This window comes from Gorilla gorilla, chromosome 3 (genome assembly GCF_029281585.2).
Source record: "Gorilla gorilla gorilla isolate KB3781 chromosome 3, NHGRI_mGorGor1-v2.1_pri, whole genome shotgun sequence".
Classification (NCBI taxonomy): domain Eukaryota; kingdom Metazoa; phylum Chordata; class Mammalia; order Primates; family Hominidae; genus Gorilla; species Gorilla gorilla.
Genome location: NC_073227.2, coordinates 116,886,558 through 116,910,988, shown reverse-complemented (window position 1 = coordinate 116,910,988; position 24,431 = coordinate 116,886,558). Strand labels below are relative to the sequence as shown.

The window sequence follows — 24,431 nt, the reverse complement described above, 5'->3', positions numbered from 1 at the left end:
ACAGAAATTATAACAAACTGTCTCTCAGACCGCAGTGCAATCAAACTAGAACTCAAGATTAAGAAACTCACTCAAAACCGCTCAACTACATGGAAACTGAGCAACCTGCTCCTGAATGACTACTGGGTACATAACGAAATGAAGGCAGAAATAAAGATGTTCTTTGAAACCAATGAAAACAAAGACACAACATACCAGAATCTCTGGGACACATTCAAAGCAGTGTGCAGAGGGAAATTTATAGCACTAAATGCCCACAAGAGAAAGCAGGAAAGATCTAAAATTGACACCCTAACATCACAATTAAAAGAACTAGAAAAGCAAGAGCAAACACATTCAAAAGCTAGCAGAAGGCAAGAAATAACTAAGATCAGAGCAGAACTGAAGGGGAAATAGAGACACAAAAAACCCTTCAAAAAATCAATGAATCCAGGAGCTGGGTTTTTGAAAAGATCAACAAAACTGATAGACCGCTAGCAACACTAATAAAGAAGAAAAGAGAGAATAATCAAATAGACGCAATAAAAAATGATAAAAGGGATATCACCACCGATCCCACAGAAATACAAACTGCCATCAGGGAATACTATAAACACCTCTACGCAAATAAATGTGAAAATCTAGAAGAAATGGATAAATTCCTCAACACATACACTCTCCCAAGACTAAGGAGGAAGAAGTTGAATCTCTGAATAGACCAATAAGAGGCTCTGAAATTGAGGCAATAATTAATAGCTTACCAACCAAAAAAAGTCCAGGACCAGATGGATTCACAGCCAAATTCTACCAGAGGTACAAGGAGGAGCTGGTACCATCCCTTCTGAAACTATTCCAATCAACAGAAAAAGAGGGACTCCTCGCTAACTGATTTTATGAGGCCAGCATCATCTTGATACCAAAGCCTCGCAGAGACATAACAAAAAAAGAGAATTTTAGACCAATATCCTTGATGAACATTGATGCAAAATCCTCAATAAAATACTGGCAAACCAAATCCAGCAACACATCAAAAAACTAATCCACTATGATCAAGTGGGCTTCATCCTTGGGATGCAAGGCTGCTTCAACATACGAAAATCAATAAATGTAATCCAGCATATAAACAGAACCAAAGACAAAAACAACGTGATTATCTCAATAGATGCAGAAAAGGCCTTTGACAAAATTCAACAACCATTCATGCTAAAAACTCTCAATAAATTAGGTATTAATGGGACATATCTCAAAATAATAAGTGCTATCTATGACAAACCCACAGCCAATATCATACTCAATGGAAAAACTGGAAGCATCCCCTTTGAAAACTGGCACGAGACAGGGATGCCCTCTCTCACCACTCATATTCAACATAGTGTTGGAAGTTCTGGCCAGGGCAGTCAGGCAGGAGAAGGGAATAAAGGGTATTCAATTAGGAAAAGAGGAAGTCAAATTGTCCCTGTTTGCAGATGACATGACTGTGTATCTGGAAAACCCCATTGTCTCAGCCCAAAATCTCCTTAAGCTGATGAGCAACTTCAGCAAAGTCTCAGGATACAAAATCAATGTACAAAAATCACAAGCATTCCTATACACCAATAACAGACAAACAGAGAGCCAAATCATGAGTGAACTCCCATGCACAATTGCTTCAATGAGAATAAAATACCTAGGAATCCAACTTACAAGGGATGTGAAGGACCTCTTCAAGGAGAACTACAAACCACTGCTCAATGAAATAAAAGAGGATACAAACAAATGGAAGAACATTCCATGCTCATGGGTAGGAAGAATCAATATCGTGAAAATGGCCATACTGCCCAAGGTTATTAATACATTCAATGCCATCCCCATCAAGCTACCAATGACTTTCTTCACAGAATTGGAAAAAACTACTTTAAAGTTCATATGGAACCAAAAAAGAGCCCACATCACCAAGTCAATCCTAAGCCAAAAGAACAAAGCTGGAGGCATCATGCTACCTGACTTCAAACTATACTACAAGGCTACAGTAACCAAAACAGCATGGTACTGGTACCAAAACAGAGATATAGACCAATGGAACAGAACAGAGCCCTCAGAAATAATGCCGCATACCTACAACTATCTGACTTTTGACAAACTTGACAAAAACAAGAAATGGGGAAAGGATTCCCTATTTAATAAATGGTGCTGGGAAAACTGGCTAGCAGTATGTAGAAAGCTGAAACTGGATCCCTTCCTTACACCTTATACAAAAATTCATTTAAGATGGATTAAAGACTTCAATGTTAGACCTAAAACCATAAAAACCCTACAAGAAAACCTAGGCAGTACCATTCAGGACATAGGCATGGGCAAGGACTTCATGTCTAAAACACCAAAAGCAATGGCAACAAAAGCCAAAATTGACAAATGGGATCTAATTAAACTAAAGAGCTTCTGCACAGCAAAAGAAACTACCATCAGAGTGAACAGGCAACCTACAGAATGGGAGAAAATTTTTGCAACCTACTCATCTGACAAAGGGCTAATATCCAGAATCTACAATGAACTCAAACAAATTTACAAGAAAAAAACAAACAACCCCATCAAAAAGTGGGCAAAGGATATGAACAGACACTTCTCAAAAGAAGACATTTATGCAGTCAAAAAACACATGAAAAAATGCTCATTATCACTGGCCATCAGAGAAATGCAAATAGAAATCACAATGAGATACCATCTCACACCAGTTAGAATGGCAATCATTAAAAAGTCAGGAAACAACAGGTGCTAGAGAGGATTGGAGAAATAGGAACACTTTTACACTGTTGGTGGGACTGTAAACTAGTTCAATCATTGTGGGAGTCAGTGTGGCGATTCCTCAGGGATCTAGAACTAGAAATATCATTTGACCCAGCCATCCCATTACTGGGTATATACCCAAAGGATTATAAATCATGCTGCTATAAAGACACATGCACACATATGTGTATTGCGGCACTATTCACAATAGCAAAGACTTGGAACCAACCCAAATGTCCAACAATGATAGACTGGATTAAGAAAATGTGGCACATATACACCATGGAATACTATGCAGCCATAAAAAAGGAAGCGTTCATGTCCTTTGTAGGGACATGGATGAAGCTGGAAACCATCATTCTCAAAAAACTATTGCAAGAACAAAAAACCAAACACCGCATGTTCTCACTTATAGGTGGGAATTGAACAAAGAGAACACTTGGACACAGGAAGGGGAACATCACACACCTGGGCCTGTTGTGGGGTGGGGGAAGGGGGGAGGGATAGCATTAGGAGATATACCTAATGCTAAATGATGAGTTAATGGGTGCAGCACACCAACCTGGCACATGTATACATATGTAACAAACCTGCATGTTGTGCACATGTACCCTAAAACTTAAAGTATAATAATAATAAAAAAAGGCTAAATTATATTATCACAGACAATTATCAATATATTCACAACCTTCCTTTTTTTCTATCTGCTTTTATTCACTAAGTTGTGCACTAGACAGAGGCAGCCTCTGAGTTGAAATACAGTGATTTCTCAATTGACTAACCCTCTGTTTTCAAAACCTGAAGAACGCCATTCATTCTGAGTTTCCAAGGAGTCGTCCAAAGGTAAAAAGTCTTTAGTGTGGAAGACTGAATATGCTAAAGATACAATGGCCAGACCATATGTTATAACAGAAAGCTGACCTCCAACCTCTGCTACAGCCAGTCCCAATACTTGGCCAATGGATGTTATTCTCCCTGTTTTGTTTTGTTTTGTTTTTTCACATCCACCCCAACTCAGAACCAACCAGAAGCCAAATATGTTTCCCCAATTAATTATATGAGATGCTCTGTTTTTAGTTAGCCTTCCTCCAGGTTCCCCATGACCTCTGGCTCTGAGAGCATACGCCTGAGCCTTCTCTTTTTTCACTATCAGGTTTTCCCACTTCATTGCTTGCCTGTAAGTCTCTGCCAAATGCAAGTGATGGTGGCCGAACCCCTTTGTACAGCAACTTCTGAATAAATAGCCTCTGTTTGTTCTCATTTGATTTGTCTTCATTTATTTCCTTAAGTGTTTGTTGGAAATCTTTGATGCATGAAGGAGGGACTAATCAAGGGCTATTGTCTCCAGGTCCAGCACATGGAGAGGAGACAGGGCCAGCTTGGCAGTGACATTTGGCAGTGTCCAGTAGTGTCCATCCATACAGAGCCTATAACCAGCTGTGTCAGAAATGAAAGGATCTTTCCTAAAGAAGGAGGGGAAAAGAGAGGGCCTTACTGAGTTGTACAAAAGGAGGAATGGTTTAGTCCGGAACAGAGCCTTGTAAAAACTCAGTACAACTATTACGCACATAATATTAGGCAGCCACCTTGCCTAATTAGCTCCCTAAGTTTTCAACACATTCTTAATTTCTTCCCTTTACTTTTATTGGATATAAGTTATTTGTCATATAGAAGGTTTTCAAGTATTTTCTTTCAGTCTGTGGCTTGTCTTTTTATTCCCATGAGTGTTCTTTGCAGAGGAAATTTTTAAAATTTTCATGATCTAATTTAACATTTTTCTTTCATATTTTATAGTATTTGTGCCCTATTTCTTTCTCTTCTCTTTATGGTACTCCAATTTTATCCATGGTGTTTCATTTGATACTGCCCCAAAAGCTTATTGGTGCTGTATTCACTTTGCAGAGTCTGGTTTTGTTTTGTTCTGTTTTGTTGTTTTCCCCCCACACTGTGTTTCATTTGGAAGTTTCTACCACAAATTCTTCAAATTCACTAATCTTTTGTTCTTCAGCTAAAACTTGAGGCAATCTCTCCACAGAGCTCTAGCAGTATTTTTTCTCCAGTATTTTGTCCTACAAATCCTATCACCTTCTCCTACACAAAAAGTGAACTTTGGCTGGACGTGGTGCCTCAAGCCTGTAATCCCAGCACTTTGGGAGGCTGAGGTGGGCAGATCACCTGAGGTCAGCAGTTCAAGACCAGCCTGACCACCATGGTGAAACCCCGTCACTACTAAAAATATAAAATTAGTCGGGCGTGGTGGCACATTTCTGTAATCCCAGCTACTTGCGAGGCCAAAGCAGGAGAATCACTTGAATCCAGGAGGCGGAGGTTGCAGTGAGCAGAGATTGCGCCATTGCACTCTAGCCTGGGCAACAAGAGCGAAACTCCATCTACAAACAAAACAAAACAAACAAAACAAAAACAAACATACAAACAAATAAAAAACTGAACCTTGTCTCTTCAACATAGCCAGCCTGCCAGCCTCTGTTTGAATTGTTCCTCTCTGACTGTGGCTCTACTCTATAATCTGAAGAAATCTGAGGGCTCAGCTGATTTGTTTCCCTTTTCTCACACATTAGCATCTTGGATTAGCTCAAATTCAGTGGTCGACAACTTATTTCATGAATTTTGTTCAGTTTTCTGATTTTTTAAAGACAAGAGGGTAAATCAGATTTCTATTATTCCATTACGGCTAGAAGTAGAATTCCTAGGAACTCTTATTAAAATGCACAAATATTCTGCTACTTCTCTCCTTTTTCTTGCAACCTGATTACCATTTTTCTTTGACTTTGAAATCATTTGGAGGTTTTTAGGTAGACAAAGTCAAAGTACCATAAATAAATTCTGTATGTGAATTCTTACACCAAACAATGTATCAGGCATTTATTTTTAGGTTTTATTTCAATAGGCTAAAATCATTATTTGTTTTATAATGATTTTAACTATTTGTGTATATTCCTATTTCATCAGTTAATTTTTTAAAAATAAATTTGAGCAAAACTTAAAGGCATTTCTCATGTCCTTATTTGTCGCATCATGTTAGAAACTTAACCAGTTATGTTTATTATATAACTGCTAATATATTTGACAAAATTAAAAAAAATAGAAAAATGTAAAAATACTATTTTGCATAACTAACTTAAAACTCTGTTCTTTTTCTGGTTACAAATGTATGTGTGACAATATAATTATTGCTTATATCTCTAATTATATATAAAGAGCTACTATGGCAGTAAATTTCCAGTGCTGAGAAAAAAAAGTAGTCAGGATTAAAATAACAATTACTCTTTTGTATTTACAAGAACCTCAATATTACATCCTGGTGACAAGCTAAACTAACTTATATATTACCTAGAAACTATTTAGGTCAGGAGAGAAAACTAAATTAGCTCTTCCAGAAATCACTGACTGGGTTTATGCCAAGCATCCTTTTAATTTGATATTCCTGGTAAATAGAAAAGAATATAAAGATGATTTTTAAGCAAAATATGAATAGAAATTTGTAGTTTTTAAATAGTTTACTTCAATTCTAGGAGTAAAATTTCAGTCTATTCACACTCTGTCTGCAGTGTACATCAACATCCTCTACACTGTATTAATATTAAAATACATCTAAGGGCAAAATGGCAATTTTGTGTGTGTGTGTGTGAGACAGAGTCTTGCTCTGTCGCCCAGGCTGGAGTGCCATGGCACAATTTCGGCTCACTGCAAGCTCCCCCTCCCGGGTTCATGCCATTCTCCTGCCTCAGCCTCCCGAGTAGCTGGGACTACAGGCGCCTGCCACCACGCCCGGCTAATTTTTTGTACTTTTAGTAGAGACGGGGTTTCACCATGTTAGCCAGGATGGTCTCGATCTCCTGACCTTGTGACCCACCTGCCTTGGCCTCCCAAGGTAATATTTTTAAATCAAAATATCTTTAGATCTTATGCTCATGAGCACAAAAGAAAAATATTTTAAAGAAAAACAAACAATGTTATCATTCATTACTCATTGTTTATTACTTATATTGTTTTTACTGATATCTATGAGTTAAATTTTGTTGATTGAAATTTCTTTATGTTTTATGGATTCACTCATTCAGTCAATATTTCTTATGGACCTACGCTGTGCCAGCTATTGTTATAGGAGCTGCAAATATAGTAATCAAAAAAGGCAAAGAAGAAGTATCTTTACTTATGAAATTTTATTTCTAGTTGCATAAGTGGCCAGTAAACAAAACAAATAATATAGTGCATTATAATATGATGTTCCATTTTACCTCCTTCCATGTAAACACACTCTTTTGGTAGCTGATGACAATTGTCCAATTAGGTATAGTTACTACCTTAATAAAACTTAAATTCCTTTTGCACATACTAAACTATTTGCATGGGCATATGGTCAACCAGACTGTTGCTTTTCTGCCTGGGGGTAAATCTGTGCCTTCCTTTCTTTATTCGTTGAATTGAGCTTACTACACTGCAAATGTGGCCTATTCTCACCAGCAACCGAGAACGTTGTCCATTATCAACTCATTCACCGGGATGTCTTTTCAATCATACTAAAATAGATTGTTGGTTGTAACTTGATTTACAATCAATCTCCATGTGCAGACTCCCATCTTGTAGTTAAGCAATTATGTGACATGAATATTTGAACTTATCCTTTTCTTTGTTTCCATAGTCTTAACATTCTCATTTCTTTTTATACCTCCCCTTTTGTGTTCAAGCTTCACTTTATATTTTCTATATATAGTTACTACAATTAGAGCAGTACAAATTGATCCTTTTATTATTTTCAGAAGATAAAAAAAGCAATATACCTATTTAGTCGTAATTATGTTTTGGGGTTTTATATTGTTCTGTTCTATTTTTGGTGATATATCTTACATTTGAGTATTCTTTGTTTTTTATTGACAACACTCTTTTGTACATATCTGCTCAGTTTTTAAGAACAACTATAACAGAGATAAAATCATGAAAATCAATATATAGTCAATATATATTTAATCAGTATAGTCAACCACATATGTAAATCACATGCTCATTTTCCCCTCTTGACTGTTAGCTACTGTATGTCCTAAATTTTAGGACAATTTTGATTTAAATAATTGGTCCTATTTTCAGAAGAAATATTAGATTCATATGTCCTAGTATTTTGGGAAATCATATCATCATTCCTATAAAATGAGATTACTAAATGTACCTTAGATTTAGTGACTCAGTATGAGATATAATTGCCATCACATATAGACTAAAATAAAACATAAATTGAACAGAATAGTTTAAGCATATTTGTCTGTGTTTTTTGAGCTCCCATAATGTATACAATTGAAACTTTGAGAATATTTGTCTCAAACCCCAAAATTATTTTCAAATGAGAGATTATATTTCTATATGCTCATACTGATAATAATTATTTTCTCAGTATTGTTCCTAAGTAGCACAGGTAAGGATCAAATAATTGTGGTACATAGAATAAATTACATTGTTAATGACATACTTTATCATTTATTTTTATTTTACCAGTTTTTATGTAAATATTAATGAATGCAATTGATATTAGAGAAAAACATACATATTTTGTTTCAAAGAAATTTAAAGGAAGCACAGAATATATTACATAGTACATTGCTATTGCAAGTTTATGACAGGTGAAATAGGTACTTAAAATTGCATAGTTTTATTATATTCAGTGGCTGTAATTTTTATTCTTATGTGCCAACTTTGTTAGGTTATGTAAGTAAACACTAATCTAGGTGTTGATGTAAACCACATGTATTTTCCACATGTAGTGAACATCTACAATTAATTGACTTTAAGTAAAGGAGAGTACCTTCAATAATATGGGTAGGCCTGATTAAACTGGGTAAAGCCCTTAAAAGCCAAAACAGGTTTCCTAAAAAAGAGATTCTATCTCCAGATTGCTCAAGACAAGCACCAACTCCTAACCAAATTTCCAGCCTATCAACCTATTCTACAACTTTCACACTCACTGCCCCCCTACAATGGTGTGAGCCAATTTCTTAAAATAAATCTTTCTCTCTCTATCTGCATTCTAATGGTTCAATTTCTCTGAAAAACCCTAATACTACAAATATTAGAATTGGAATCAAAAAGAAGTAACATAAGAAAATTATTCCTTCTATTGTTTTTTGAAACAGTCTTGCTCTCTCACCCAGGCTGGAGAGCAGTGGCTCAATCTCAGCTCACTGCAGCCTCTACCTCCAGGCTCAAGTAATTCTTGTGCCTCAGCCTCCCTGGTAGCTGGGATTACAGGGTCATGCCACCATTCCCAGCTAATTTTTGTATTTTTAGTAGAGACAGGGTTTTGCCATGTTGGCCAGGCTGGTCTCGAACTCCTGGCCTCAAACGATCCGCTCACTTCAGCCTCCCAAAGTGCCAGGATTACAGACATTAGCCACCATGCCCAGACAAGAAAAGTAATCTATTAATAAAAAGAATATAAATTATTTGGAAGACTTACAAAATAAGTTAAATAGGCTTGGAAGATTTTGTAATTATAAGGTATTTATGAGGGTCTTACATAATTCTTCATAGAAATATATTCATATTATCAAATTATTCAGGAATTCTTTTCATAGCAATATGTGAGATAAAGCTATTTATTACTAACACTCTAGAAATAAAAATAGTTCACACATTTCATCCTAGTGTAGAAAAGAGAAGAGAGAATAAGACATCAGAGAAACAAATGGTCAGGCTTATGTGTTCCGATTTCCCACATAATTGTAGAATTAACCCAGAATGGGTCATTAGGATAAGGGAAAAGCCCAAAGTGCCACCATATTCTTAGTTTGCGACTATCAGAGAAGACTCTTCAGACATGGAGGTCACAATACAAGAAGGGAGAAGTAGTGGTTGCTAAACTAATGAGGGTGAAGCTCAGAAGTCAATCAGCAGGGGCTGGCTCTGCATGGCCATGCTGCAATCCCCAGCTGTCCATGTTTGGGCATTAAGAAAGCCCGACTTTGCCCTCATGAGCCTCCCTTGGCTTCATAAGTATCCAAAAGTTCCCATTCTTCCGTGATAGTTTAGTAAAGTTAACAGTTTTGTTGCTAGGGCCAGAGTAGGCAAAGTATCTTCATAATAAAGTTGTGATGTGCATACCTGAGCCAGAGGAAAGAGTAGAAACATCAACTATTTCATAATACAGCTGATGTAAGAAAAAATATAAGGGAATTCAGCATAAAGACCAATGGACAAAGAGAGTAACATAAAATCTTTGACAAATGGCTGAGAACTCAAGTACCCGCAAGCACCATGTCATGCAAACATCCTGTCGCCCATAAATAGAGATTACACTTTCAGAAAGAGCAGTTGAAGGTTAGCATTTACCTGAAAGAGACTGAGTTACCTGAAAGGGACTGAGTTGCCTGGAAGATACCTTAAACCAAAAAGAAAGATAATATATCAAATTGGTAAGTTAAAATTTATATTCCACCTTTATTCCCAATGGACTTTATGAGAAAGATGAAACCTGTTGAGAAAACAAAGAAGCTTTATTTCTTCTTCATATCTTAAAACAAGCATAGTAAATTAGAACTCAGTTAAAATGTTTGTAGTGAAATAATTCAATAGATCATTATTGAAGAACAAATTCCCTGCCATTTGACATTTAATTGCTTGACAAGGAAAAAGAATAATAATTAAGTTGCACAGTAGAACCCTGTAGAAATTAAAGTATGTCAACACATACTTAACATCTTATTCTACCTCCTAGAATGTTAAATGAAAGGGTTTTTAATAAATACACTCGTGATGACCTCTGAAAAAATATATCTGTATATGTATATATGTATACATACATACACACATACATATACAGATACATACACATACGCATATACACTTATTTCCTATTTTATAAAGCATTTCCCAAATTCAGTATGACAAGAAATTTTATGAACTCATGAGAAATTCAACCTCCATAAGCCAGCTTAATGAAGATAATTCTGAGATGTGTATACTTAATCCTTCAACTGCAAAAATAAATAGTATGGTTTTAGTCAGAAGAGTATTTTAACTGGTTATTTTAGAAGGCAGTTTTAATTTCTCAACATATGAGCTATTAAAAAGTTGGTGATAAACATAAAAATCAGTTCTCAAAATTCCATGCATTATTTTTCTATCATATTAGTAGTAAAAGATTTCATAATTTTGACTTTCACAGGAAAAGCCAATGTTTAAAAATTACTAATTTCTTGAATAGCTAACAGAATATTTCAAAATAAAATAAAAACAAAAAGCATAAAATTGTAGCATCTTAGAATACACACATCTATATATTATAAACTCAAATTTATAGCATTAGTTATGTAACAGTTAATTAAGAATAATGAAAATATGTTGAGAAATAAGACAAATTTAACTTTAAGTTGTGGGGAGGGGAGTTATCACTTTATCGCAGTTTACAATTTGGTATGTTTCTGATTTTGATATGATTTTATAGTAAAAAACCCTGATTGAGAGAGAGAAATACTTGGAAATTCATACCTTTTTCTTTAATATCTCACTGTACAATCTTATTATATTATGTAATGTAAAACATTCAGATGTTTTTAAAAAGGAAAATCACTAATAATATCTAACAACTTCTCCTATTCCTTAATAATTGAAGCAAAATCCTTAAGTAGTCAATTTTCTAGAACTAGATAAAGAGGTTTTCAATCATTTATAGCTAGAAAAATGTATTTTTTCCAATTTATCTTATAAATATTTTTTGATCTTATCTTAAAATACTTATCTTAATGCTTATTCTTATAGACACTCTTAAATTTACTGGAGTAATTTCAATGTTATTACTAGTATTTTATCTTCAATTTAAAGCATAGATCTTTATACTCTGTAATTATTAAGTGTGCTTATTCAGTTTATTCAAAGGCAGATATGGAGCCCCTTAAAATTATAATAAACAAGAAAACCATAAGCATTCTAGTTCAAGGTGCTGGACTCAACAAATGTGAAAAATAGTCAGAAAACAGAATAAAAACGGTGAACACAAGGCACTTCTAGAAAAAATATAAAGTTGTTATTAGGGGATTAAAATGTGGAAAAAATTATCTAAGCTAAGAATAAAAGAGGACTAGATTTCTTGAGATAACAGAAATATAAGAGAGAATCGTAACCTAAACACCAGAGCTAAGTTCCTTTCAAAGAAAGCTGAGAGCTTCAGAATCAAACTAAAAATATTTTAGAAGTACAAAACGGCCATAGGATAATCATCTCAGGATTCAGAGAAATGCAGTTCAAATACCTGGGGCAATCACATCCTCTAACCTTTCCAGTGTACACCACTGCTGACAGCAGCCTGCCTAAGACATTTATGTGAGTTTAAAGTTTAAAACGCTAAATGAAAGGAATATTTAAGCTTGAAGTACTTCCATATAAAAATGAGATACTCAAAAAACAAACAAAAAAGAAGACTGCTCAGTCCAGATGTAACATTCACTACATTAATCCAATTTCAGAATAAAACTCTTCTAAAGTGATTATAAGAGTTCCCAGTATGCCTAACTTTCACTATCAGGGTGCCCTTTAGAGATGTCTACCTGTTGACAAATCTCTGCAATTTGGAGTGAGTTGTCAGTTGTTTCATTCAAGGCAGAAACCATTTTGTGAAACCGAAAGGTAATTTACACGACATAATTAACCTAGTCTTTCATTCAAAAGCATGAACTAAGAATCATCAGAAATTTGAGAGCAACTATGAGTATGAAATAGATGGACCAAAATGAGCACGCAGAACAAATGACCCGGAAAGAAACAGACTTATTTCAGGCAGTAAAAGAGGACATTAAAAATTCAAATTAATATCCCTTGAGAAATGGAAGAAGACATTGTATCTCTAAGAAAATAACCAGCTGTTATGAAAGAGCAACCAGAGAATAAAAAGAGTTCTTAGAAATTAAGAAATGATAAAACTCATTTAAACAATTAAATGAATAAACTGAATAATAGAATATGTCAGACAAAAGATTAAGCAGATAATGAAAATATTAAACATGAAGAAATCTTTCATAACACAGACGAAAAATGGTAATGATGGTAAATACAACAGAAAGGTTATGACACATGAATGCAAGAGGATACATTAATCTAATTAAGGTAAAGAAGCATAGAGATAGTGAAGAGAAGATATAACTGAAGAAATAATAAATAAATTGAAAAAATAAAATTGCATATTAGTCTTCATATTTAAAAGGTCAATGTCATACTGAGAAAGTAGTCTTTCTAGTGAAATTTCCAGAAAGAAAAATGTAGTCTACATTTTTAAGGAAAGGGCAATCAGATCAGATTCAAATTTCTCATAATAATACTGAGTCTTAACATATTGCATTATATTCTTTAAAACATTTGAAAGGAAATTTAATCTATACAGAGAATTATCTACTCTAACCCTCAAACAAGTATAAGAAAAAAATAGATCTTCTGGGACATGGAAATTTACCATCCATTCAGTATATGTATAGTGTGCGTGTGTGTGTGTGTGTGCATGTGTAGATTTCAAAGTAACAAGCCTGTGTAAAATGTTAAATTAATAGATTTTTTCCTTAAATGCTAGTAACTGTAACCTAGAAGAAATTAATAAAATCTATTGGCCCTGGACACTTCAGATCTTTTACATTTAGCAGCAGAAATTAAGTGAAAGGAGATCATAATTTTGTCTTCATGGATCTACCCACAGTTCTTGGTTCACAAACATATTTCTATGGTGAGTAGTTGTATGACTTGATGGTTGTGACAATATCTGGCTTATCACAGGCAGTGTTAGATGCATGATCTCTTGATATCCAGTGGCCAGATGTTCAGTTTGCCCACTAGCATGCCAGCAACTGCTGAATATAGTAGAAAGGATAGTTCTCTACTAGAGGTGGCATTGCCTTGCCCTAGAACCCTAAAGATCTATAAAGCAACTCTACCATTGCAGCTTTCCAAAGAAAAAGGAAGTCTCTTTTGCTACCCTAGATAACCTCCAGTATGATCGGACCTATCAGTTCTTATATTCTAAATGATATGGCTGTCTGTCCTCAGCCTAGACCTGATGCCAAGTCATTTTTGCTCTGGGGCCCACTAAAAGCTAGCAGTTGTTCACCTAAAATCTGTTGTAGCAGCATTATCACATGTAGAATATGCCAAAAACCATACCAAATGTTACTCTTCTCCTGAAAACTTCATCACTGAATCTTTATGGTGCTTAATTTATCACATTTTTTTAGCACATGTGTTTTACGATACAACACAAGTGCTTGCTATCTATTGCTCATAGGTCTGATTAAGATAATATTAATATAGTGAGCCAGTATGATGCTTTGCAGAATCTCCAGATGGCCCAGGTCCCTTGGGACTATATTATGACCGAAAGCAACAACATGAGGTTTCTATTAACAGCTACGTATGACAGATTCAATAGGACATTCAGGAAACTGATAAATGTTTACTAGTTAGGCTTGTGGATCAAGTGGACACACTATGACATGAACTTTGGCTATATTCATTTACTATTTGACCCCTCTACGTCTGTATCCCAATGGGAGACCAGGATGGTGCTTTGGATCTCTATCTCTCAGAGTCAACTCATATACCGTGTGTTCTGCCATTAGCCATGAACTTTAGAGAAGCTAAGACTGAGCTTTCAATAATACCCATTCTAAGGAAAATGTGGTACATATACACCATGGAATACAACACAGCCACAAAAGAGAATGAGATCATGTCTTTTGCAGCAACATGGATGCAGTAGGAGGCCACTATCCTAAGCAAACTAATGCAGGAACAGAAAACCAAATACTACATGTTCTCACTTAAAAGTGGAGGCTAAACATTAAGAACACATGGACACAAAGGAACAAACAACAAACACCAGGGCCTACTTGAGGGTAGAGGGTGAAAGGAGGGAGAGGATTAGAAAGCTTCCTGCCAGGTACTACGCTGATCACATGGGTGACAAAATAATCTGTACATCAAACCCCTGTGACATTCAATTTACCTGTGTTATAAACCTGCACTAGTACCCCTGAACCTAAAAGTTAAAAAAAAATGCTTGTTTTCCTCACCAATACACTCCTTATTGGACTAACCTCTGGGACCACCCAAGCAAGGTAGTTAACATATGGATTTTCTGGTCTTCTTTAGGAAATTTATTCCAGCATGCTACTTTTCTGATCCTTTTTATTTACTTCTCAATAGATTACAAAGGCAGCTCTGCCATCCCTACTTTATTTAATGAATATAAATACTTTTTCCATTAATTCAAGAGATCCTTTGTGAGGATATTAAATTCTTTGCCAACAGAGAGTACTCCAATGTTGGTAAACCTCCCCAGCCAGGTTTATATTCTGCCCAACCTCTTGGCACCTCTCATGATCCCTTCCAGTCCCGCTTCTCTGGTTCCTGCTTGTAGCTCCTTTCATAGACAAAACTGGTCCATCCTAATTAGGTACACTACTTTCTGGTTGGGTCAGACTTAAGATTTGCCTTTAATTAAGAGTCTGTGTCTCCAAAGGGCATTTGTAGGCACTTGAGGAATAATACTTGAGGAAAGCAAGTATTATTTTGTCTGTTCCTCCCTAATTTGAATTCCCTATGTTGTTTTAAGCAAGAAACTGGGAGGGGAGTATATCTTTCAAGGAGTTGACCTTGAGAGTTCCACAGAACCTCAAGATTCAAGATTCTCAGGTACACCTGTCCAGACACCCCTTTCAAAATTTCAGTGGCTTATTACTTCCATATCAGTCCCTAGCCTGACATAGAAGATTTGCTTAAGCTGAGAATTCAGGCTTTTCTGAAGTTATGCCACTCTTACAGATAATGTGCTGGGCTTAAAATTTAATAGTTCTGCCCTAGGACTTCAGGAGGTGAGGCTTTCTTTAAATGCTGGCAAGAAAGACTCCTGACTCTCCCTTTGCTTTAAGGCTTTGGTTAATAGAGCCTGTTATTTTCTCCAATATACGGATGCTCAGCAACAAGCATCCACTTCCACAGTTCTTATTTTTTAAATTTCCATAACACATTTCAAACACTGGAGACATTGTACCAGACAGCGTGTCCTGTTTCACTCACATACCATCCCACTTCACCCCAGCTGTAGCATGATGGGATCCATCAGTCCCTCACTTGTCATAGTGATGCAATATTCCAAGTCAACCAAACAGTGAAGGACTCATTTCCAGAATGTCACTCTTACTGCTTCGGAGGGACCACTCCTTACCAACTATTTTAAGTGAGGTTCTGTAGAAGAAGTGACTGAGATGGGGATTCTTATGCATGCCATTTATTGGAGAAGTACACTTAGATTAGGAGAACAAGGGACCTAGGATAGGTCAGGGAAGCTCAGGGATAATGAAAGCATAGCTGGAAACTAGCTTTATTCTGAAGCACCATTAGACCAAATTATCAGTCACACCTGTGACAAGGGATTTGGCATTTGTTTTTTGAAGTGGGGTCTCATTTTACATTGCCCAGGCTGCCCTTGAGCTCCTGGGATCAAGTGATTCACCCGAGTAGCTGGGACTACAGGTGCACACCATTGTGCCAGGCACATGTCTGGCATTTTGTACCACTAAAAAAGTCAGTCATTGGCTAAGCTCTAAATGGGCAGAAAGGGGAGGCATAAACTCCTGTGTGATGGGATCATGGGGAATTCTCCAGAAAAGAGGATTGGCTTTAGTTTTTATTAACTAAAACACCTAGAAACTGAGGGTTAAGTGCATCAATCTGCAAAGGAAATTGGGAAGGACACCAAGGATTTCTGCTGCATGCTTTTTTAAATGCTTTTTCCTAAATTATGCCAAGGAAAAAGCATGGGACTAGGAGATGAGCCTGTGTCCTGCCTGGTATTTATTTGATTCAGTATAACAGACAGATGCTGGACTGTTGTATTTTCTTCCACAGTTTTATGTGAGCAGATAGATGCTAGAGTTTTGTATTTTCTTTTATGATTTTATGTGAGCTGAAACTAAAAAAATGACCACTGTATGACTATAATCTTTCTAATCAATGAAACATTTATCAAATGTGGTGAGAGAAGTTTATTTAAAGAAGTACACCAAAATTATGACAGCCCTTAGTTAAAATACTGGTGGTTTCCAATGCATATTTTTAAATTACTATCATTTGAATTGTTCATAAAGTGAATATTTTAATTTATATTGCAATCCATTATATATTTGGACTTTGTAGGCTGTCTGAACCTTCTTGCCAAGTTATAGGTAACCAACAACATCTTTACAAAGCTCTCTAACAGAACAATGTGAATGTAGGAAAAGCAGCTCCAGCACTCTTGTCAACATTCTGTGCCTTCGTGTAAGTATTAAATAGCAGATCTCAATTTATTCTTTGTGCGTGTGTTCTAGTTTGTTTGCTCATATCTTCATAATACACAAAGGTGGGTTGATCTTCCCTTTACCTCCTGGACCTGTTCAGAACAAAAATTGCTTAAGCGGTATTCATGATTAGAAACTATACTCTTCATTTCCCATATTAGGCAGTAGATAGATCTTATTCCCCCATGTGCTATCACATTATCATTTCTTCTCTCTCATTGTCCATGAGCCCTAACAAGTCTTAATATATATAACAGTGAATCTGCCCTCAGTTCACAGATGGATACTTGCTCTTATATATCCCACTTTTGCAAATGAACAAGAATTGGGCCAAGCCCTTGTAGAGTGCATCAAATATCAAATAGCCGATATTTTATTTCCCCCTTCTAAAGGAACATCACTGGAGAAATTTTCTTTTCCCTGAAGAAAATTCAAATGACACATTATTTCAGACCAAAGCCTAAAACACGTACAGATTAGAAAGTAAATAAACATATAGTAAATGCTAATTCTTTCCTTGTGAATAGTTATTTGTGTTTTCACTATTTAATGAAGTTATGGACTGTGGCCTTTCTGTGAAAGTACAGTAATTAGGAATCAATTATACTTTACATTGAAACCCTGGTTACTCTGCCGCTGTGGGATAATTGGGAAATAACTAAATTGTCATTTTTATGTATTTTGGCTACATTGAATCACAGAGTTTTAGTGGTGAGGCACTGGCAAATTGCACATGCATTTGTTCATATTAGGTCACGGTACATGAAGACAGTGTAAAAAAACTGCTCACTCAGAATGAACTGTGAAGATAATGTGTGAGTTCAAGCAACTATGCAAAGATAGTGAGGGCTTCTCAATTAATTTCCATTCTCAAAGCAATTAGTGCCACTTAATAGAATGTGGTGCAATATCAGAAAATAGATCTAAAAGTCTTGCTGGTTTTCTTGATTTTTTAATTTGATTACTAAAATAAACTAAAAAATTCAGATTAAAGAATTTGTTTTGGGGGCAGGAAAGGTTTTTCTGAGAATAATTTTTTATTTAAAATACAAATGCTTTGAGAATAATACATCAAAATAAATAAATATAAATATTAATATGTTGGCTTTCACTGCTTTGAAGAGATTTTCAATTGAAACTTTATTTATTTATTTATTTATTGAGACAGAGTCTCACTCTGTCACCAGGCTGGAGTGCAGTGGTGCGATCTCGGCTCACTGCAACCTCCACCTCCCGGGTTCAAGTGATTCTTCTGCCTCAGCCTCTGGAGTAGCTGGGACTACAGGCACGCACCACCACACCCAGCTAGTTTTTGTATTTTTAGTAGAGACGGGGTTTCACCATGTTGGCCTCCCAAAGTGCTGGGATTGCAAGCGTGAGCCACCACGCCCGGCCTATATTGAAACTTTTTAAAGAGAATATTATCTGCTTATAATGTTACTGGGAACAAAACCTTGGGATATTAGATAAATATTTTGTTTCCTTATTGTTTATCTGTATTTAGTTTATTTCTAACACTGATACTGCTAACCAGGTCTCACAGGGAAAGCCAGTGGTGATAAACATTGAGTGGGGATATCAGTTGAAGATTCTACTAAGACTGCTATAAGAATTTCCACATTAAGAGTAAATAGGTAGTTGCTTACTTTCTGAAAACAAAGCAAAGATAAACCAGCATTTATAATCCATTGTTTGGAGCACCTGTCCCAAATGTTGGAAAGTGAGATAAGTTTGGCATGCAAACTATTGTTTTTTTTTTTTTAAAAAAATTCCTTTCGTTTCCTTTTCTCTTTTTTCTCACTTTCTAAACTTTAAAAATAATGTCAGTCATTTAATAAAATAGATTTCAGACTCATCACAAATAAGTGCTTATAAAATGTAGCAGCAAAAATTTAGTTACATGTAAATTTACATCTACAGGAAAAGGTCAGCTAAAGGATTTTTCAACTGCAAAGAGTAACCCTATCTTCTACTTTGAAAATTATCGTGGTTTGCAGCATCCTCAGTCTGAAGGATCTACATAACATTACAAGGAAATTGTACTTTTAACATGGTCAAAGTGAAAAAACGTAAGCTTCTCAACACATCTGGATTGCAAACGTTTCATGAAAACATTGTTCAGATACAAATAGATCCCATTCTGTGCTTTTAAATGTAGTATGTACTTTCCTCCAATGGGTGGAAGATTATGTATAATAGCGAGAGTTGTGGTCCTTAAAATAAATTGAAAGCATTGTTCCAGAGCTGCCTTCACTAATACTACCCCTATTATCTTCAATTAGACTAGCTCACCAAATGAGGCAGTACAAACACCCCATAGACATCAAACTGTTCTAAAAGCCAGGTACACTTGATCACTGATTACACAATTACTTAAGAGGGGGAATCCAAGAACAAAACATAAGTAATAAAGAATAGAAGATTTGTGTTTTTAATTGTAAACAAACTAAATTAAGTAAAACACAGAATTATCACTGTGAACAGAAGAATATAACATAAATTGCCTCAAATGTGACTCTACAAAGCATTATTTAGTAGTCAACTGACTTGCATCATTTAACGATAGAAAATTAAGACAATGGGCACGAATATGTTTTTCTCTTCCTGAGATGCAATTTGGTTCTCTTTCTTTAATTTGTGTAATTGTGAAATTAAATTTAAAGATGGTGAAAGAAGTAAATTATTTAAAATGACTTCTGCTGGAAAAATTCAGAGTAAATAAATATTATTATATCTATTTGTACCATTTTTTCTGAAAAGCCAAAAAGCAGTAAAAATAGGTCACCTTGAATACACAGAATGACAGTAATATTAGCCTCAATCTATCCCCTTGAAATGGGAGAAAATCTAATGTAGTAATAATTTTATGATTATACAAGTTTGTAAGTTATAGATTTCCATTTTTCCCAAGTATTTCTCAAAGTTAAATGTATAATATAAGCATTTTTTTCTGAATTACTCTATTTCTATCGGTTAAAGTAAGTCCTAGTTTTTACTGGAGACATGTTCAGGAACAATTGAAATATTAAGTTGAAAATGGCAGTTTCATAAGAGTTAATCCAAACTATTAACTAGTATTTGTTTTCTGAGAAGGTGTCAGCATAGCAATTTTACATGTAAAGGGAGAAGATTACTGATACAAATGAGCTTTGAGACAGCTGGGGCTCTGAAGAATTCTCAGCAATATATTACTTCCATCTTAGTGTACACTTATGCATGATGATCTTCGTATTTTCAGATCAACGTATCTTCATTCCTGGTAACGGCTTTTAGGTGATTCTGTGCTGGGTTTTGAACAAATATTCAATATTTTGAAAACACTTTACAGTGGAGGAGAAATGGTAGGAAATTGTGATTACTAGGTCGCACATGCAAGAGAAATGATCAGAATGATTTTGTGAAGATCGGGAGAGTAATTCTAGCTCTTAGCAGAGCAGAGTGGATCAGGGAACCATCTATCTGGTCTGTTCATGTCTATAATTGAGCAATGACAATGTTTATGTATACTTAAGCATAACAGGAAAACAGCCAACTTTTGACCTATTGCCAGTCAGTAATTTGTTACATATTAGACCTCTCACCTGGAGCTTCATACACATTCTTTGCAAGAAACCTTAGATTATGTTTAAGATTAATGCTCTTGTTTTTTCAGCTGTATTTTCTTTAGCAAAATGCTGCATTATTCTCATTGTAATGGATGATCCAGTATTTCATAGAAAATAAATCAACCTTAAAGAAAAACTATAAGACCAGACATTACAGGATGAGAAAGTATCAATTTACAAATAAAAAAAAGTTTAAAAATCTTAAAAGTATTTTACACAGAGTCACAAGGCAAGCTAGTAGAAAAGCTGGAAATAGAATGTGTATCTCTGGTTTCCTAAGTCAATTTTTATGCCAGTTAATTATATGTCAAAGCAATACACATCTGTTTGAGAAAATATACATGATTCTATAAATGATGTTTTCTCATTACTCCTATTGAATCTGGATTGGCATTAGCAACCTTATTCAACAGATATTTTAAATCAGATTAATGTATTTGGACTCAGGACATTTTGTAATATTTCTCAAAATATCACTTTTATTAAATTCTATTTTTGTGGTTATATACCCCAATGGCTCTTATTTCCTTGTGGAATAGAGTAGAAATTCCTCAATCTCACATTAAAGTCTTTGTGGAAATGATCTGATCAAATTCTGACATATTTCTATGTATGCCCTACTACACATAGTGAGACAGTGTTGTGTGTTGGTTAGAAAAACTAAAAAGTAAAATCACCTTGGGTTGCACAGCTTGACCCCAAATCCTTGTTCTGCTGTGTCAATCAGTGGTCAAAGTACTTATCCACCATGATCAGGAACTAAAGAAAAAAATATAGAGCTTACTTCATATGACTGTTGGAACACTAAATTAGATGAGAAAAAACAGATTAATGTGTGTGTGTGTGTGTGTGTGTGTATATATATATATATACACACACACGTATATACCTTTTCTACGTGTATAGTTATACAGTGGCTTAATTTCTCACATCAAACTGATTCATACTCACTTTCTTTCCAGGTTGTCACTTTGTTAATGCTATTTCTCTTTCACAGAATAATCCCTAAGTCCTGGCACATATTCTTCTCTTCTGTAAAGCCCTCAACTTTCTAGATTAAATGAATGCTCTTGGGAGTTACCTGAAGTTCCCAAATTTAAGTGAGTTGATCCATTATACTGGTCATCCATTGCTGCATAACAAATCACTACAAACTTGACAGCTTGAAGTTACAAATACATATTTTCTTACAGCTTCTGTGTGTCAAGAATTCAGTCACAACTTGAATTTGTCATCACAAAGCTACTATTAAGGTGTTGATGAGGATTGGAACTCAAGCTTTCTCTGAGTTCCAATCCTCATCAACACATTATAATAATTATCCTGGTTTGCAATCAAAGGAAAAGAATGAATGTTTCCTTTTTGCAAGTCAAACTTCACATATATAAAATAAAGTGTTTTGTGAGGTTAACAAACACATAGAGTTAGTTAGCTATATTCTTGAAATGAATCAAGCTTTTGAAGAATTCAAAATAATTATATTTATTATTTTATTCTGGTCATCTTAAGTTCTTTCTTTTTAAGTTTTTTGATAATAAATCTGATTATTTCTTGCTATGCTTGTATGCCACTGATACTTTCCAAGATATTTATTTCCATAGCCCATTTTCTTCAGTTGAAATATGTACCTATTTTCATACTAATTTGTTTTTATACAGATTATAAAATACTTTTACCACATCTCAGATATCATTTTTAGTTTATATTTCATTTAAATTTTAGGACATTTTCCCATGAAGAACTTTTCTTAATTTTTATTTTGTAAAAGTTATTAATGTTTTTCTTTCTTTATTTTGTACAGGGCTCAAGAAAGTCCTTACGTGGCATATTAGGACTATTAGATTTAGGACTAGTAGATTTAGTCCTAATCTAAATATAGATTGATATACATATTAATCTATATTTTATTCTAGAACTAGTACTGTCTTACACATATTTAGCATATGCAGAATTTATTTTGCTGTAAGATGTAACAGGTCTAAATTACTTTTCCAAGTGACTAACAGTTTTTAAACACCATATTCTTTATAATCTCTTGCCCCATTACTGCTTTGACAGCCATTATTATTTCAGTCTTTTTATTTACTTCCACTGATCTGTTTCTGCATTCGTTCCACAAAGTCTTAAACTTTGTAGTTTTCTATGCTTAAAATATGATAAAGTAAGTTGTGTATATTGCCCTTATTTTACAAAAATTTCCCTGCAGGCTTTTTAAAACTCTAGGTGAAATTTCTATTCTTTTTGATATGTAGCCATTTCCTAGTAAACTTATTCTGAAATATTGTCTTTGTTATGTAATACAGATTTTAAATAATTTTTGATATATATCTTTGCATATGTGTTTAAATATGCATGTATATATTTTTGCTTTGTAATATCAAGAAGCAAATGATTTTGTGTATTTATTTTATTAAACTCATATTGTTCCTAGTATCTTTTCAGATGTGTGGTTAGTACAGTGGAAATAAAATTTCAAGAAGGAAAAAGAATAATGTTTGCCACCTTTTAAAGAGAAGCTTTTTCATATTTTAAAAATAGATGGCCATATATACTTAGTGTTCTGATCACCTCCTATTTATCTCATTGCTGAGGGAAGCATCCCCGCCCTGAATAGGGTGAAATGGTAAACACACAACACTTGACATGGGACAAATAAGACTAATAGCAGTCTGTTAGTCACATATACTCATAACCTGAGAAAGAAGGAGACATTGCATACCTCACAGAGCCACAAAGTCATTGCATTCTGGAGCAAAGTGAACAAGCAGGGGCTATGGGAGGCAGTCTTTTTAGAAGAGGTTAGAGTGCTCCTCATCTAGCAGACATTATGAAACTCATTAGATAGAAGTTGGGTGGAATGCAGTTAGTTCAGCTAATATGAAAACTAGTCAGGTAGAGAAACTTTCCCACTGGATAGGTGACATATCTGAGGAGAGCAAAAGTCCTTAGGGCCCTATGAGGTCCAAGATGTTGAGACAACAGATGAAATTTTAGGCCATGTATTTACAATTGACCACTTAATTCCATCCCATCAAATATCCACGTTAGTGATGGCTAATATTTTTAATAGGAAGTACCTCCCTAGGAAGTGCAGTAGACGCTTAACTGGGAGGGCCACATGGTGAGATGGTTGTTGAAAATTTGAACTTTAGAGATGTCCCCTTTATAGCCGATAAAGGCAATTGAGGAAACTCTATGGCATTGATGTAAGGAATGTGTTATCCTTGGTAAGCATAAATTTAGGCTAACTGATGTCTGTGATAAAAATGATACAAACAAGGGTTTATTTGCCATTTTGTAACTTAATAGGTATGAGGAGGTCGATGGGCCACTTTATGAAGACCAGCAATTTAGAACCTGCAGCAGAGAGGGAATTTCCATTGAATGCCTTCTTCAAGAGCTCAGCATAATATATTTTGAGAAGTAGAGTAAGTATCTTGGTTACTGTTAGTAATATCTAGAACTCCAAAGAGAATAGAACATCCTGGTGATGCCTTGTATTGTGGCCTTAGCATATATTACCTTTAATTATATTTGGGGTATCTGTGAGGCAAGAGATTCCTGGAGTTTTTTACTCCAAAGGGGGCAAATTTAGACACAAATTGTTGCAGCCACTGGCCAAACAAAACAACCAGATCATTGGCAGGGGCCCAGTGTTTGGCAAAAAGAGGCAGATAGGACCAATCGTTAACCAGGGCATCCAGAACTATAGTGACTGTCTGATATTTGTCCAATTGTGCTAACCCTAGGGTTTCCTTCT

The 24,431-nt window shown here is 35.1% G+C and overlaps 1 long non-coding RNA gene across 1 annotated transcript; it reads right to left on the bottom strand.

The window, feature by feature from the left end:
* Window positions 1–17,021: 17,021 nt before the first annotated feature.
* Window positions 17,022–21,882, bottom strand: LOC109026522 (uncharacterized). The gene is made up of 3 exons (XR_002005520.3): window positions 21,753–21,882; window positions 21,349–21,430; window positions 17,022–17,158 (listed from the first exon to the last, which is right to left on the bottom strand). It is a non-coding gene; the product is annotated as an uncharacterized lncRNA (long non-coding RNA).
* Between the last annotated feature and the right edge of the window lie 2,549 nt (window positions 21,883–24,431).